The sequence below is a fragment of the Callorhinus ursinus genome, unplaced genomic scaffold (assembly GCF_003265705.2).
Source record: "Callorhinus ursinus isolate GAN/ISIS: 27379988/994484 unplaced genomic scaffold, GSC_fseal_2.0 scaffold49, whole genome shotgun sequence".
NCBI classification, from domain to species: domain Eukaryota; kingdom Metazoa; phylum Chordata; class Mammalia; order Carnivora; family Otariidae; genus Callorhinus; species Callorhinus ursinus.
Genome location: NW_027397111.1, coordinates 9,046,364 through 9,052,363, shown reverse-complemented (window position 1 = coordinate 9,052,363; position 6,000 = coordinate 9,046,364).

Here is a 6,000-nt window from a genome sequence, read left to right as displayed (position 1 = left end):
TGCCTCTTTGTGAGCTGACGTGTATCTGTGCCAGCAAATAGGAAGGAAGGCATGTGGGTGTGTAAGTTCTCTCTATCTCTCCATCTCTCTCCTCCTGCCTCCTCCCTCTCAAGCACACTGTTTACTAAACGCCTGCATAAGTCAGTTTGGGTTAAAAATATATGCTTTTTTTAAGTTTTACAAGTGACCCCCTCCCTGACTTTGTGAACCTATACAGAGTTGGAGCGTATTTGCTGGGACTGCTGAGGAATGGCAAGAAGGTAGAAACTCTATACTCATCAGCCCCTCGGCTTCACACAGGATTTCAAAACTGGAAGTCTTCCAATTCAGATAAGGAAACAACTTCAAATAATAAGAGAAACAGCTGCTTTGAGGGCTCACTAATTATTATCTCTTTTGATCATCACAGAAACTGTCTCAGAGATCACTCCAGATGAGAAATTTGACAGAGAAGAGTGGTTTTCCAGAATTTTCCAGAGATGGACCAGTGGGCAAAGAGGCGGGATTTAAATCACAGCCTCTGACCTGGCTAAATAGGGTCAGAAAGAGGTGAAAAGACAAAGCCATCCAAGACAGAAAGCAGGTCGTTAGACTGACTGCTATCCCACACTGGAGACATGTGTAGATATGAAGCAGCAGTGCAGGGAGAGGAGGATCTTGAGTTGTGGGTTGGCAGTCTTCAGAAGAAGAGAAGCAACTATTGGCAGGAACTTTCAGAGTCCAGAATTAGCCCTCTGATCTATAGTCAATGGGGACTCCATCTCTGTAGCAAAATGTCTGAGAGCTAGATAAAGGTGTTTGGGAACAGGGAAAGTTGCTGAGATTCAAATATCAGCATTTTAACTACACACCAAAAACAGAGAAAAAAAATTTAAGAGTATGTTAGAATATAAGGGACTTTGAGTGCTAGTCATGGGGTAGTTTGCAAAAGTAAACCTGTTGACATAGGAGTGACTTATAATAAAGCCTCAGACTCCCCTGAAAATCTCTGCTGTTGGCAGAGCTAATTCAGGAAAGAGCAAGAAAAGATGGCACCAGAGGCTGCCAAGGAGATGTGGGGTCTAGGCTTCGGGCCATTTGGACTCAAAGAGCCGGAGGTGAGGCGGGGATGACTCACCTCCCGGATGCAAGAGCCCAACAAGCCAGGTCCCGGGGATTGAGTAGAAACCAATGTTTTGTTTTGTTTTGTTTTGTTTCCTGGTTCAGACAGACCCCAAGCGAAGCCTGGATCCACTTAGCCTAAACCCGCTAGTTCACGTCTGCTTGGTGGTGCTGGTATTAAGAGGATGGGTGGGGGCTCCTGAGGGGCTCAGTCAGTTAAGTGTCTGACTCTTGGTTTCAGCTCAGGTCATGATCACAGGATGGTGAGATTGAGCCCCGTGTTGGGCTCCACACTGGACTTGGAGTGTGCTTAAGATTCTCTCTCTCCCTCTCCTTCTGCCCCTCCCCCATCTCTCTCCCTCTCAAAAATAAAAAAATAAACGGACAGATGGGACAACACTGACACCTCCCCTTTGATACCTAACAGGCCCTAGAATGAGTGGGCTGAAACAGATGAAGCACGCCTGGGCCTCCTCGAAGAAAGACAAACACCCACACATTCCATCTGACTGTCAGTGGATGAGTATTGCTCACCAGAGGAGAACATGACCTCATTCCTCCACATATTACATTGAGAAACAAAGGAGGGGCCAAAGAGATGACTTGTTCTGTCACCAAGAAAAAGAAAGAGCCCAGCAACCCCTTCATCTCCTCTCTGAACCCCCAGTGCTCTCCTACAACTTGAGCCAGGCCAGACTGGGGCAGTTTGACTTGAGAGGCAAAGCAATTGAGGTGCTGTCACCACCATGTCCTTGGCCGGTTCTTTAAGTTGTTGAAACCACTGGAAGATGTGCTTGACCAAAGTGAAAAGGCAGAAGGACAGGAGATCCATGAAACAGGAATCCAAACAAGGAGGAAAACAAAGTCCCTCAAGGCAGTTGGTTAGAGGGCCTAGAGCTCCATGACAGGACAGAAGCCCTGACTGAGGAGAATGGGGAACTCAGACCATCTCCAAGGGAAGAAAAGAACTGACAGGTTAACTGATGCTGCCAGGCCCTCTGGAAGACCCTACCAAGAGGCTACTAGAAGGTATGGAGAAACTAACATTAAGTACCAAGAAAACTACACAGATGGATAAAATAAAGAAATCACTAGGTCTAGGAAAAACAAAAAGCAAGAAAGACAGAAGTTTACATAAGAGTAAACTACAACACTCAGGTGTGAATAATGTTTGCATAGAAATAGTAACAGAACCACTGAATATTAATCTAACTAAAATGTATAATATAACCATATTGAAAGGACAGTGGTAGAATGTTCTGGAGTGTTCTGGCATAGGAAGTCAACAGGTAATGCATAAAATTATAAGTCAAATGTAGCAGTAGACATGTATTATTTAGAAGTGCAGAGATGTAAGAAGGAACAGTTTAAATATATAAGTAGCTGCTTCAGAGAAGAGAGACTGGAGGTAGTAGTGTGGGGGGCTAGGGAGGTGGACCAGGAAAGTACTAGATTTGGAGCATAAGCTTTTTAGTGTTAATTGACCTTTTAAACTATGAGCATATATTACTTCCAAAAAATAAAAATTAGCAAAGTAAGAATAGGGGATAAAGAAGCGGAGATAGTAATACTGTATTGCATATTTGAAAGTTGCTAAGAGTAAATCTTGAAAGTTCTCATCACAAAAAAAGTTTCTGGAACTATGTATGATAATGGATGTTAACTAGATTTATTGAGGTGATCATTTCACAATATAAACATATTGAATCATAATGCTGTACACCTGAAATTAATATGATGTCAACTAAACCTCAATAAGAAAGAAAGAAAGAAAGAAAGAAAGAAAGAAAGAAAGAAAGAAAGAAAGAAAAGGAAGGAAGGTAGGAAGGAAGGAAGGAAGGAAGGAAGGAAGGAAGGAAGGAAGGAAGGAAGGAAAAAGGAAGGAAGGAAGCGAGGAAGGGTATAGATATACTTTTCAGGGAACTTGGTGACAAAAGGAATTGAGAGGTCCTGAGAAGATGTGGGGAATGTGGAGCCAAGAGAAGGTCTTGTTCGTTTTAACATGGGGGAGAGGGTGGGAAGGATTTGAATGCTGACAAAAATCATGCGACAGAGGGATCGGGTTAGAAATGCAGACGAGAGAGAAGTACAAGGGGAGAGAATTGGGCTGTGGGTTGAGGTAGGACCCAAAGCAAAGGCAAAAGATTGGCCTTTGACAGGAAGATGGAGGGAACATCCTCCATACATGCCTGAGGAAAGTGACAAGGTTGTTCGGCAGAGCAAGGCAGATCTATGGGTTTTGTGGTCACATGAGGGTACTCATGGGTGGTGGTCCCTGTATTCTCTATGAAGGATGAGTAAGAGCATCTCCTAAGGGTGACAGGGCTGGAGAAGAGGGGAGAAGCCATGAGGGAGCAGCTTGGAGCCTCTCGTGTGTACCTTTTCCTCCCTGTCCAAGGCCTCCCATGCATGCCCAGTGCTCAGTGAGTTCTGCCAGAGTGCCGGAGAACAGGCAGGAAAGGGAATTGGTCTCTCCCAGAGCCTTAACCAAGCTGAAGCTAGAGACAGAAGCAAGACAGCAAAGAACTAAGCCCAAGAGACAAAATGGGAAAATGGGGTGAGACACAGCCACACAGATCCCGTGACGCAGAGAACAGAGTCTGCTAGCTGAGAAGGCTCCTCAGATCGGCCTCCCCTAGAAGGTGCCAGGTCTGGAGGTGATGGGTCAGGTATTGAGAGGCACACCGGAAGGAACAGAAATGAGATGAAAAAAAAAAAAACCCAAAAAACTGATTTTAATTGAAGGGTGGAGGTGGGACATGAAATTGAGGCACATCAGAAGGAACAGACATGAGATGTAAAAAAAAAACTGATTTTAATTGAAAGGTGGAGGTAGGACATGAAATTGAGGCACACTGGAAGGAACAGAAATGAGATGTAAAAAAAAAACCAAAAAACTGATTTTAATTGAAGGGTGGAGGCAGGACATGAAATGAGGCCTCCTTCCCTGTTCACCCTGGCTTGGCTGTGGGTGGAACTGACAACTGGAGCAACTGAGTCCCAGAAATGAAGGGGTGGAGACAAAAAAGACAGAGATCAAGGATGGAAACAGTCAGAAAAGAGACACAAATAGACAGAAGAGAAGAATAAGCAGACAAAACAGGAAGTCCAAGAGAGAGAGACAGAGAGATGAAGCTAGCTGATGGGTATGGGTCTCTCTTTCCCTCTCTCTCTCTCTCTCTCTCACTCACACACACACACACACTTATACACTCATTCTACAAAGAGGGTTTTTCTTAACAGCAAACTCTTAAGAAACAAGAATAACTAGAAATATGTGTGGAGGAATTGGAGTCTCTGAGTCAAGCTGCCAGAGTCCCCTGCCTGCATTGTAATCTTTCCTCACCCATGGAGGCAGATGCCAAGGCAAAGTTGAGTCCACATCTTCACCCTCCTGCTTCCAGGCCTCTTTCTGCCTAAAATAGGCAGGGACCCCAACCCCAGACCATCCCTTTCATGCAAGGGGCCCTTTGAAGAGGCACCTTCTCGTCCCCACAATGGTCACCATATTCTCCTTTACAGATTGGTCAGTTCTGATGAAGTTAGCATGTGAGCTTGGTAAGTTTAAAAGTCCTCTTGAGGACCTTCGTGGCCATTTAGAAGTATCCATCTCTGCTATGAGAGGCTGTCTTTTTTCAAGAGTACTCCCACATGGCCTTGGAGGAGAAGGAGACCTTCCTGCATCCTCCCCATTGACTTGGCAACTGCTGGCAAGATGGTAGTCAGAAAAACAGACAGGCAGGCAAAGCACATGCACAAATCAGAATGGGAACGATCAGAGCTAGAGCATTTCAAAGTTCTTGTATCATTGGTGGAGCTGTTTAAACTCAGAACAAATGGGTTAAATTCCTGGTAACTTCTGCACCTGTGTGCTGCTGGAGCACCAGCTCTCCATCAGTCAGGAAGGGAACTGATGTTGAGGACAATAACGATCATGGCTTCCAGTGGTTTGACAAAACTTCAGAGGCATGGTTTTTGCAGATACCAAGCCTCTGCAATTTCATACTGTTGGAGCATTCACTGTATCTCTGTGGGTTTCCACTCTCTCTTAAGGTGGCCATAGCTGAGCCAAGAAGAGAAGTCTGTACGAATTCCATGAAAGATTTTGAGATGAAGAAGCTTGGTGTCTTTCAGAGTGAAAATGATATTGGAGTACAAAGGATTTATTTGAATTGAGTTACACAGAAGTTTGTCACTGACCTGTATTCCTGAACTATGAAACATGAATATTGTGTACTAAGGAATCACTTGTTTGATAAATAATTAACAAATAAGAAAAAATGCATGGTTTAAATCAAAAGTAATAATGAAAATCCTGAAATTAGAATATGTGGTTCCTAGCAGCAATGTCCACAATAGCCAAAATATGGAAAGAGTCCAGATGTCCATTGACAGATGAATGGATAAAGATGTGGTATATATACATATATATACATATATATACATATATATATATATATATATATATATACACACACAATGGAATATTCCTCAGCCAGCAAAAAGAATGAAATCTTGCCATTTGCAACGATGTGGTTGGAACTAGAGGGTATTATGCTAAGTGAAATAAGTCAGTCAGAGAAAGACAAATACCACATGATTTCACTCTTATGTGGAATTTAAGAAACAAAACAGAGGATCATAGGGGAAGGGAAGGAAAGACAAAATAAGATGAAAACAGAGAGGGAGGCAAACCATAAGAGACTCTCAACTCTAGGAAACAAACTCAGGGTTGCTGGAAGAGAGTTGGGTGGAGGGATGAGGTAACTGGGTGATGGGCATTAAGGAGGGCACGTGATGTAAGGAGCACTGGATGTTATATGCAACTGATGAATCACTAAATTCTCCTGAAACTAATAATACATTATATGTCAACTAAATTAAATTTAAATTAAAACA